Source organism: Chenopodium quinoa, unplaced genomic scaffold, assembly GCF_001683475.1.
Source record: "Chenopodium quinoa cultivar QQ74 unplaced genomic scaffold, ASM168347v1, whole genome shotgun sequence".
Taxonomy (NCBI): domain Eukaryota; kingdom Viridiplantae; phylum Streptophyta; class Magnoliopsida; order Caryophyllales; family Amaranthaceae; genus Chenopodium; species Chenopodium quinoa.
In genome coordinates this window covers 6,320,496-6,333,581 of record NW_018742205.1, presented here as the reverse complement: position 1 = coordinate 6,333,581, position 13,086 = coordinate 6,320,496, and positions in this window count along the sequence as shown.

Sequence of the window (13,086 nt, the reverse complement as noted above, 5' to 3'; positions counted from 1 at the left end):
TTCTTCAGGAGACATAGGGACATAACTGAATGTGTCCATGCCATCATCAACATGAGATGGAGAAACAATGTCAGCCGTATCTTCAGTATCGTCAACGTGACACAGAGGAACAATGCCGGCCCTATCTTCAGTGCCATCAACATGACAAGGAGGAATAAAGTCAGCCATATCTTCAGCACCATCAACATGACTCGGAGGAACAATGTCATCCATGTCTTCAGTGCCATCAACATGATGCAGTGGAGCAACACTATCTTCATCAAATCCATTGCTAGAGGCACATTTACCAGCACAAGTTTCAACTGGTATGCCACTATTTGCTTCTGTTACAACTGGCTGATCATATACAAAACTAGGACCACTGATGTAAGAGAGAAAAGGTCCTGGTCTTGGAAGCAACAGTCCTGAAATAAGATCTTCCTTTTTCAATGCTGAAAAAATAATTAAGCACATTAGCAAAGTAAGATAAACAACCAAAAGTTCTTCATTTAGAAAGCAATTAATTAATTAGAACAATATCTTCCAACAATACCAACACATCTGCTACAAATTAATTCTTCAATTAATAATTTCAAACTTCAATTACCATGGTAGAAGTGTAGAACACAAATAGTTCTATGTGAACAATCATACACCATTTCAGAACAATTTTTCCACTTCAATTGAGATTGTCGATTTCACCAGAACTTCTCAAAACAAGTGACAAGTGCTTCTGAATCATTTTGTAAGTCAATTATAACGAAAAGTCCTAAACTGTTATAACACTTACAAGGAGCTAACAGATTTGCATTTGGTCATTAACCTCAGATTTTGATACAAACTAACCAGATACATACTCCACAAATCAACTCGAGAATGTGAATTGCCTTTCTTGATGCAGGTTAATTGGCAAAAACACGGACATAAAACCAGCAGTAAAACTGGAGATTCGAGAAAGAATTTCTGTACTCTTATAAATCATATCAATCACACCCGAAACTAACCCTTGAAGCGACAATGACCCAAAAGAACATTCAAAATGACACATTTTACTGCTGTTATGCTGTTTCTCTGCTTAACAGTCGCATTGACTACATATTCCTAGCTAACAACTCATAAATCTATCTACAATTCCAAATTGCAATCTAAAATTTCAAACGTACTAAAACAGGCGATTCAATAAATTGAAGAAATGGCGACAAATTGATGCCAATTACAAAATCAATCAAAACCTAATCAATTAGCAACAAATGTAACATCAAAGCTAAAATTTCCTACAATAATCACAATTTCACTAAAAATACTGAAGAATAAACAAATTTCAAGCCCTAATTTATAAACTACACTTCCGGCAAACCATAAACCCCCAAATTTTGAGCATAAAACCTCAAAATTACGAAAAAGAAAAGTCACAAAAAATCACCAAAAATCGAGGAAACAAAGAAATACCAGTGAAATCTGAATTTGAAAATTGATTATCGGAATTCAGGAGCCAAGAAAGAGGAGGAATGCTTTGAATTAAGAGCTTCGAAAGAAGATGTTGGTCGTAGAGTTGCTTCTGGTGGTTCAATTTCTCGATAATCTGCCTCTTTCGGTCGAAAATTTGCACAAACAGCTTCTCAGTCGTCCACATTTTAGGGTTTATTCAGTGAAATTCCAGGAAATTTGGGGGAAATTTGCAAAAAAGTGAAGGATGGAAGCGCGGACAAGGATTTCAAATTTTTTAAGAAGCATCAAAAAATTATTTTTTTACTTTATTTTATTATTATTTTTTTTTTAACCGACAGAGCATTTTATTAAATTAAAAGAGATCCAATTCCGCCAAAGTTATTATGCTCTGGGGAAAGGAGTCTAAACAAACATACTCCATATGATCACCCGCATCCCATCTAGCAATTAAGTAGGCTACTGTGTTACATGAGCGTTTTACATGTGAAATCTTACAACTATCAAAATATGCCCTATCGTAATTAATATCATCAAAGATGCTAAAAATTAAAGACAAACCCCAATCCTTCGCGTTCACCTGCTTGACCACAGACAGTGCATCCGACTCCACCCAGATCTTCCTATATCCCATCCTACACGCAAGTTGTAAGGCATATCTTACCACCATAGCTTCTAGGCATTTCGGGCTTGAGTTGTCCACCTTTCTCACTGCTGCCAGAACAATTTTCCCAGAGTAATCACGAAAAACCACCCCAAGACTAACCTTTCCCATAGCAGGGGCATGAGCATCCGTATTGATTTTAATATAGCTCTGCGAGGGACATTTCCAGGTTGTTATGCTTCCACCATCCACACTCACTACCCCTTGCTTGAACACTTCCTGAGCATATGAGTTATAATCATGAGCAAGCCTGCAATAACTAGCAACTAGCATGACATAATTTGGCCTCTCATCATCAAACAGTAACAAGTTGCGACACCTCCAGGCAGCCTACATCAGAGCAGCCATCGAGCATATCACTTCGGCATCAAACTTCCTCACCAGCCATTCCCACACCTAAACAAAAGAGTCCATTGGAGCCCCCACCAAATTAACCCTCAACTCACTTTGTTCCCAAATAGCTACAACAACCTCACACTTAAACAACGTGTGTATTATCGTTACCTCAGCAGCCCCATATATTTGACACACGCTATCACTCGTAATGTGATGTTGCACAAGCCTAGCCTTTACGGGCATATTTCCCTTGATTGCACTCCATAGAAAATGTTGCATTTTTGGCAGCCCTTTCACCTTCCAGATTGACTGCCATATTTCATCAATGACCCCTCCATTGAACCCTTCATTATTTCCTATTTTTGCAAGCCAATATCTAGATCGCACAGTATAAATCCCAGACTTTGTCCAACCCCAATATCTCATATCAGAGCCGCTTCTGGAAGACAAAGGGACAGCAAGAACAACAACTTGAAACTCGCTCCCAACTGTGTTCATAACTCGTGTAGCATCCTATCTCCCACCATCCGCATCCATCAAGTCCCTCACCACCGCATTCTCATCCCTTCCATTCGGCATAGGAATAAAACACGGTTTCCCATCCACAACCAGCCATGAATCCACCCAAATATTGATATTGGTTCCATTCCCAACCCTCCAAACTAAACCATCCCGCAGTAAACCTTTTGCACCCGACATACTTTGCCAAGCGTAGCTCGGGTCAAAACCCCTAAGGGCTTCAAGAACGGAGGAATTTTTAAAGTATTTTGCTTTGGTAATCTTATGGAGCAGTGTGGATTCATTTGTGTGCAACCGCCAAATTTGCTTAGCAAGGAGAGCCTGGTTAAAACATTTTAGGTCCCTAAAATTCATTCCCTCTTTAGCCTTTGGTAAGCACAATTTCTCTCAATTCTGCCAATGCAACCTTTTTTCATTCTCTCTTGTCCCCCACCAAAACTTGCATAAAAGGATGTGAATTTCATCAATAAGACCATCCGGGATTTTAAAGACACTCATCATGTAAGTGGGAATATATTGAGCCACGGCTTTTATAAGAACTTCCTTTCCCGGCCTCGACATCAATCTTTCCTTCCACCCATTTGCCTTCTTCCATATTCTCTCTTTCAAGCAGGCAAAAATCGCTTTTTTGGACTTACCAATTATTGTTGGTAATCCCAAATATTTTTCATGTCTCTCAACTTCTCTAACACCAAGAGTCCCGATAATAGTAGTCCTCTGATCACTCGAAACACATTTACTAAACGCTACCTCTGTCTAACTGGATGCTCTTTCATATCCAAGTTAACTTTCTAACTGGATGCTCTTTCATATAAATTGATAATATCAACAATCTTAAATTGATAATATCAACAATCTTCGAACATTCCTGCAGAGTAGCTTTAGCAAAAAGTATGCTATCATCAGCAAAAATAAGTGAGAAACTCTAGGTGCAGAGTTGCAAATTTTTGCACCATGTATTTTTTTTTTCTCATGAACAGCCTTCGAAATCGAAGCCGAGAAAGCATCTGCACACAATAAAAATAATTATGGAGAAATAGGGTCTCCTTGTCTAAGACCCCAAGAAGGCACCACATTACCCGACACCTCACCATTCACTTTGAAAGAAAATGAAACACTGGAAATGCAAGTCATTACACGCTTGAACCAAGTCGTACTAAAACCCATTTTTCCCATCACTTTTTCCAGAAAAATCCATTCCACCCTATCATAGACCTTACTCATATCAAGCTTCAGGGCTACCGTACCATTTCTTCCCTCTTTTCATATAGTGGAAAATCTCAAAAGCCATCAACGCATTATCAGTAATCAACCTACCTAGAAGAAAAGCACTCTGATTTACAGAAATAATATCATTAAGAAACAGCTTAAGTTTGTTTGCCATAGTCTTAGATATTATTTTATATACTACATTATAACAACTTATCGGCCTGAACTCAGACATATACTTCGGCTCATTGAGTTTCGGGATCAAAACAATACAAGTTTTATTGATTTCAGAAATATCAATTAAACCATTCCACCAATTTTTCACCAAAGTAATAATATCAGTACCGACAACATGCCAAAATTTTTGAAAAAATGAAGCATGCATACCATCAATTCCAGGTGCCTTGTTCGGGTGCATTTGGAATAAAGCTTCCTTGATTTCCTTTGCCGTCGGTTCCATATCCATAACCCGATTCATGTCATCCGTTACCACACCTCCTAAACCTGCCATTGCTTCGTCAAAACCCGAAGGATCATCCATAGTAAACAATTTTAAAAAATATGCAGCCACTGTGCCTCGTACCCTATCCTCATCATCCACCCAATTACCATCTAAATTATAGAGTCCATCGATGCGGTTCTTCTTTCTTCGTTGACTTGCTTTTCTATGAAAATAGGCAGTGTTTCTATCCCCATGTCGCAACTCATTAGCTCGGGCCCAGGCATATCAGTACGATTCTTCCAACCTCCTAAGCTTACTAATCTCCCCCGACAGCCTTTCACACGTAGAGAGCATCACCGCATCCATATGGCCACCCTGCAATTCCCCTTCTAGGTTTTTTAGTTTCTTTTTTGTATCATCGAACAAAGTAGCAGCCCACCTTTTCAACTCCTCCACACACAAAGCAATTTGCACATGTGGAGCATTGCCAGCTCCCTCACACCAAGCACGAGTAACCACCTCAGCACAATCCTCCCTTGATAACCACATACTCTCAAATCTAAAAAGTTTCTTTCCCCTACCCCATTCTTAATAATTCAGATTGTCAAGCATTATGGGTGAGTGTTCCGATTCCTCCCTAACCAAATGTTGCACCTATAATTCGGAAATAAATCACACTAAGCAACATCGCCAAGAAATCTATCAAGTCTTTCCCTCACAACCGTTTCACTCGTCTTCCCTCGTTGCCATGTAAACACACTCCCCTTATACCCCAAATCCCTTAACCCACAATCATCAGTAGCATTTCGGAAAGCATCCATCAAGGACTCCCTCCTTACTACCCCTCCCTCTTTTTCCCTCATACTCACAATCTCATTAAAATCTCCAAACATGATACAAGGAATATCACAAGCATTTTTCAAAATTCTCATCATCTCCCAAGTTTTATGTTTATTCTCCATCTTCGGCCACCCATAAACAACAATTGCTCTCCACATGGGATTTCCACTCGTACCACATATATCCACGACAAAATGGTGAGTAGAGAAAGAAAGAGTATTCACATTAGCATCACGCCACCAAAAACTCATACCTCTCGATCTACCATCACAGCTAATACACACTCCATTATCATAACCACATCTTTCTTTTTTTCAAGCCTACCACTGTCAATCTTAATCTCCATTAAGAAGACCACATTCGGCCTCTCTCTCCAACATAAATTCCGGAGAGTCCTCTCCGTCCAAGGGTTGCCAACCCCTTGAACGTTCCAGCTTAATATTTTCATTACTGTTCGAGGGTACAGTCAACACCGCTACCCTCTACTTGATTTAACCTGTCTCCAAGAACACCATCAGTCACTATTTTTCTCTTCTTTTCACTTGCCATCTCATCACCCTCTTTATCAGTTTTTCTTTTTTTTTTATTACCGGAGAGCATATCCAACACACTACTATTTCCCAAACCACCTGCCATGCCATTATACCCCACTTCGATTCTTTCCACCCTCCTCCAACACTTTTGTCCCCTTTTATTATTTTCACTCCCCAATGTTTTAATCCCCTTCCCACTACCATCACCCCCATTCAACACCAACCCCATATCAATAAAAGAACCCCCCTTTTCCCCACCCCCACCCAATAGCATATATTTTCATTCACATCCCCAACAAAATGACCCCCCTCAACACCTGACATCCCACTATTAATAATCTCCTCCCGTATATGTTCTACTACCCCTACATCCCTTTGTACTTCCACCCCCATACTAGATTTCTCCCCTTCCTTCACACTAATAGGACGCAGAACATCTCTCCAACTACTCTCATCAAACACCAAGGGTAAAGTTGCTTCCCTCTCCTTCGACTGCTGATCAATATTATGTTCCTTAAAATTTGAGAAGTGCAACTTTCTCGCTGCCCCCACCGGACCTAGTCTAATTTCTTTTGGAGTACTAGAGCCTGTGCTTCACCAATCTTTCACCGAACTCAATCTTTCAGACCAGATTCTCTCCTTCTCCCTTATAGCAAAAGGTTTTTGTTGAGGTTTCAATGGGGAAGCACGAAGCCATGAGCCATATTGGTACACCATCTCGCTACCATTTGTACCCTCCTCAGCTTTCACGGGGCAGTCCTTATTAGTGTGGTTCAATTTTCCGCAGAAAAAGCAAAATCCGCCAATCTCTCATACTTGATATCGATCCACTTTGTCTTTGTTGTCCCCGTCGATATAAAGATCCCTCTCCTCAATGGCTTAGAGACATCTACCATTATCTTCATTCGCATAAATTCCCCCAAACCAAGTGGGTTAGAATCATCCAGTTCTAGAAAACCTCCAAGAGATTCCCTAATATCATACATTACTGACTGGTTCCTTTTGTTGAACGGCACATCCATCAAACGAATCCACATGGGTGAATTATGAAAAACCACTTCCGATGGTTGTTCTTCGCCTTCAATATTCTTCAGGACCAGCAACTCCCCGTCAAAAAACCACGAGCTTCCATCAATAATTCTTTGTTTATCCTCCTCCTTAAAGAATTGGAAAACAAAAAGGTTTGTATCAACCGAATTAATCACCAGATTATCCTGCAATCTCCATACCGTAGTCAAGGTACGTTTCATGGCTTCAACGTTGAACGTTTTCACCGTCCAGAGCTTTCCAACAAGAGCCAAACTGATTTGGTCCAGCGAACCATCTCCATCATTAGTCTCACCCGAGTTTCCAATAACCGTGGTTTCCTCATCAGTCAATTTGAACTTCTCCCATTCTTTGATTAAGTCCAAATTCGTCCCCATCAGAGTAATTAGCACAAAAAACTAGATCAAGATCGAAAAATCCTGTTGAAAACCAGACCAAAAACGAAAAACTACAAACCCTAGCGGAAGGACGACAAACCCTAACCCAGGGACTTTTTTGTGATTTTATTAAATATAACAAAATTGATTAAAAAAAAAAAAAATTCTCTTTGGTAACACTGTATTTTTAAGTTTTCTTATTAGTTAATTGCAAAAAAACTTATTATCTTTGGTAGACTTGAATTTTTATATTAAGCTAACTATAACTAAAGTAGAAACCGCTGACGTCATCTTTCTATCAAACCTGGACACATGTCAACTTATTATAAAAAAATTTCCCGCCCAAAGCTGTATTGCATGTTATACAAAAAATGAAACTTGATAATACTTTATACACATTATATACTACAAAAAATAATTTAAATGTACAATAATAAACTACTTTTTCCAAATTGAGTGATATTAATGGGTATAGTTATTTTTGTTCTTATCCCAAACCATACATTTTACCTCAATCAATAATTTAAATTCAAAGTAAAAGTACTATTTTCCTAAAAAGTAGGAATACTAATTACTAAGGGATATATGTAGTTGTTGTTAATCTACTTATCCTTTTTTTTTTTTTTGTGGAAATTCTACATGGTGGCCTCATGGTTTTGAGTTTTCTACGTGGAGAACGAACTTTTTTCCAGCTCTCTTCAGTGGCACCAAGGTTTAGAAAAATTTAATAGTGACCTTTTTTAGGTTTATGGCTAACCTTTTTAATTAAAATGGTTAACCTTTGATTTTTTTTTTGTTTATTAAAAAATTATTTAAATTATATTTAAAATAATAAAATTTAAAAAAAAAACAAAAAAATTCTCAGCCACCCCTGACCACCGAAACCACCTTCCAGCCCAACCCCCGACCACCGAAACCACCAAAACGGGCCGGCTGGCCTTCCACAACCCCACCTGACCTAGCCCCGACCCCCAAAACCACCACCCTGATTCCCAAAACAACTACGAAGTCCAACGAAACCACCGCCACCCCACCGCAAAACCCTAAATTCTGATTTCCTGTAATTTTTGTCGATCAAATTGAACAAAAAACCACCATTGTTGGACCTCATGTTTCTTGATATGTCTTCCTTGGTGGTGGGGGAGGGATGTTTGGTGGTTTTCGTGAGTGGAGGAGGAGCGATTTGGTGGTTTTCGTCAGTTCAGGTGGGGCAATTAGGTTGTTTTCGGGGGAGAAGGAGGAGGATGGGGGAGGTGCATCTAAGCACCGGCGAAGGGGAAGGAGGAGTGGTGCCACCGGTGCAAGGAGAGAGGAGAGGGGACGTAGGTTGGGGTTATAGGCACCAGCGTAGGGGGAGGGGACGCTTGCAGGTGGTGGAGCTATGGGGTGGCTGTTTATTTTTTTGTTTTTTTTTTAAATTTTATTATTTTAAAATATAATTTAAATAATTTTTTAATAAAAGAAATCAAAGGTTAACCATTTTAACTAAAAAGGTTAGCCATAAACCTAAAAAAGGTCACTATGTAAATTTTTCTAAACCTTGGTGCCACTGAAGAGAGCTGGAAAAAAGTTCGTCTTCCACGTAGAAAACTCAAAACAATGAGGCCACCATATAGAATTTTCCCTTTTTTTTTTTTTTTTTGTAACTTATCCCAATAAAGTTAGAGAATTTGCAATTTTTTGGGTGTAAACTATATACTTTTAATCATTTACGAGAAAGAGTTGAAAACAAAAAAAGGCTCATTAAATGCACTTTTCCAATATGTAGAATGTATATGTGTACACGACCCTTTGAATTTTAGCAATTTTATGAACTGATAAAATATTAAAAATATCAACACCATAATTTAAAATTTTTAATCAACTAATGTTTACTACAAATAGATGGGCATCTTATGAAATCATAACTTATCCTTTTTATAAAAATACGTAGTACCATTGTTTCGCAAACATAAGTATGCATCTCTTCTATTCTTTATTTTCTTAACTGAAAATAAATTCCTTTTATCATACACTTGATTTTAAAAAAACTTTTATCTACCATCACTTACATTGTTTTATTGTTTACATTTAATTTTGCAAGGTTGACAATCAAGTATTAAAATGGCAGAAGTATCCAATTTCGTAGAAGAAATAACACCAATGAGGGGGATCATGACTATCAAGATAAGAATTGTACGGTTGTGGAAACCTCCAAGCTAAGTTATAGCAGTATTGAAATGGTGTTTTTAGATGAAAAGGTAAGAAAATATCTAATACTAAATAACTCATATATCATGTAAACGATATACACTAATCATCTTACTCAATTTTTTTGTTTGCATATATAGGGTGGTAGAATTCAAGCTACAATTAAGAAGTCTTTGATTAGAAAATTTTCGGACATGCTTGCAGAAGGCCAGTTACGTATCATTAGTAATTTTGGTGTTGGGGAAATCACCGGAGATTTTAGGCCAACACACTATCTTTACAAGATTAATTTTTTTTACTCAACCACTGTTAATGTTTGTGAAGAAAACTTACCCATCCCTCTACATGGGTTTAACTTCATATCATTTGATGATATTTTATCAAAAAATTGGATGATAAGTTCTTGATAGGTAAGCTATATAACTCAATCTATTTACTAATCTTTAAAGATATTCTATATAATATGACTATATTATAAGATGAATTTAATAATCATTGGATTTTTTTTCTAGACATTATTGCTCAAGTTGTGGTAGTTGGTTCCATTGAAACCATTGAACGAAATGGAAAGGAAACTAAGAGGCTTACTATAGAATTGAATGATATTAGGTATATTTTCTTACCTTTGGCATTTGATATATTTTATCAAACTATATTTTTTGCCGATTTATATAACATGTAATGCAGGGCTACAAAATTGATATGCACTTTATGGGATCAATATGCAGAAGATGTCTTCAACTTTTTTGAAAATAATGATCAATGCTTGCTATTCTTATCCTTCAATTTGGAAAAATTAAGGAATGAAGAGGTACCGAAAAAACATTCAATTATATTTCGATCATAAAATGATTACATATATTATTATCTAAATAAATGTATGTCGTGTGGTAATTTATAGGTGAAATGACGTTATCAAACACATTACTTTCTACGCGAATATTTTAAACGCAGATGACATTGATGATGTTGGTTTATTCAAGCAAAGGTTTGTTCATGCATAAACTTATCATATGATGCTTTTCCTTTACTATTTTTAATTAAAGACGTATATTGGTTTTGTTAATGTAATTTGTATTCTTTCAGACTTGGCTAAAATGCAGAGAATGCTTCTGTTCATAGGCTCACACAACCAACTCAAAGCTCAATCTCTATGAGTGATGAATTTCTTTAATTGCATGACAAAAAAACATTAGATGAAATACCTGAAATTGACAAACCACTGTACTGTATTGCATTGGCCACAATTGTAAGTCTTCAATTGGAACATGGATAGTATTATTTAGCATGCAAAACAGTGCAACAAGAAAGTAACAAAAAACATTGAAAAATATTTGACAATGATGGTGAAAAGTCAGCCACTACATTCTTCTGCAAAAAATGCAACAAATCGATTGTTGCTGAAGATATAATTACAAGGTTGGTATACGCTGACATCACCACTGTACATGTGTCGCCTTTTTATAAAAAAAATTCCTTCCTAAACTATTTGTGACATCATTCTCTCCTTGTTTTTTCTTTTTTTTTTCCTTTTCAAGATAAAGCTAATGTTTGAAAATTATTGATTAACTATACATTTTTCTAAACTTCTATAACTAAATGACTAATCACAAAATATATAAGCGATAGTAGAGTTTGGATTATTTTTCCATCTTTATTAATCCTTCAAATTTTCTACAATGAATCAAAAACGAATGCTAACATTTTAAAATTTTATTATAACTATGAAATTAATTAGAATATTTTTTAGTTTAATAAATATAACTAAAGGGATCAATCACGATTTATTATGTTTTGCTTAAAACATTTATATTACACACGTACAAGTAAGTATTTAATTATTAAGATTAACCTAGTAGTCCCTCTGTCCCCTAATATAAAGCCTCATTTCCTTTTTGGGTAAACCAAAATACAATGCCTCTTTCTATTTAAAGGTTGTATTTTTTTTTGACATTGTTGTCATCTTTTTTCCTTTACTTTTTTGTACTTTTAACATCAATTTCCAACACTTTCTCTCTCTATTTCTTCAATTATACCAAACTACTTTTTCTCTCTATCTCTCTTTGACCCCACATGCACATATTTACTTTTAATCATTAGTTTTAAAGAATTTACAACCTTCTTAATTCACGCGCAAAAACCAAAAGAGGCTTTGTATTAGGGGGTGGAGGGAGTATTTAACTATAGTTAAGTTTTTTCCATAAAAAAAAAGGTTAAATCTTTTATTTAACTTTTAATAATTATTAATTAATTTTATAAATAATTTTTTAAAAGAAACACCTAGCCTCCTCCCCTCACCCAGCCCTGCCGCCCCTCCCCCCTCCCACTGCCACATCTGTCGTCCCCCTCCTCCGGCCGGCGCCAGTCCTCTTCCCGGCCGGCAACCCCCATCCCAACACCCGGACCCCTCCCTTTTCCCCCATCCCTTAAAGATCCACGCGCGGTGAAAGGTTTTCTTTAGAAAAACGTCGTATTCTACCGACGTTAATTCTGATTACAAAATAGGTTTCGAATTCGACCCGAACAACGAAGCCCTTAAATCTGGGCTTTCCAACGCTCAATTCCCGGCTTCTTGGGGTGCCCGACTCAGTTGTTCTTCTACTTCTCCTTTGGGATGCATTTCTGGGTTGGAGATGTGGGTCAAGCTGAATGCGGATCCGGGAACTCGTGGGTATTTGCAGCAGCCTGTTTTTTTAAGAATTCGTTAGGGTTTGGGTACTTTCGGGTGGGTGTTTCAAGTTTGGTGGGCGCGGCTCGCGATGGGGAAAATGGAGGGGGAGGGCGCCGGCGCGTGGACGACTGACGGGGGATGGAGAGGGCTCCAGCAGTTGTTTGGGGTAGAGGGAGGGTGGCTGCCTAGGTGGCTTGGTGGGGCAGCTGGTGGTTTCTTTTAATTATTTATAAAATAACTATTAAATGGTTAAAAACTAGCCAAAATTAAGAATTTTATATGGTTAAGAATTTTAGTTAAAATAATACTTCGCTTTGGTAATCATTAATACAAGTCTATCAAAGTAATAATTTTTTTTGCGATTTACCAATGAAAAAACTTAAAAATACGGTGTTACCAAAGAGAATTTCCCAAAAAAAAAGTTAATACGTGTTATGAAATATTGTGTGGATATCCATTATCCTTCTTTTATCATTCCGCAATATTCAAGATCTAGGGTTTATTGTTATCAAAGAAAACCCTAGTTATATTGTATGTATATATATCCCCCACTCTATGGAATAAGATAGACTGATTTATTCTCTCCCCAATTTCTCTTCTATGTCTCTTTATTTCTCTTCAATATTTTACAATACTATATTTATTTAAGGAGTATGAAATTTATACGAAGTAAGTCTAAAATATATGAGTACTTGTATGTAGGTAACAATTGAATCAAATACTCCATTTTTGTACTTTTAGTTGTTGACACGACTCTATGAGTCTACGGACACTACAATGCCTAAAGTAATAGTGAATGCCCTATCCTAGTATCCTTTAAACTTATTACTGTT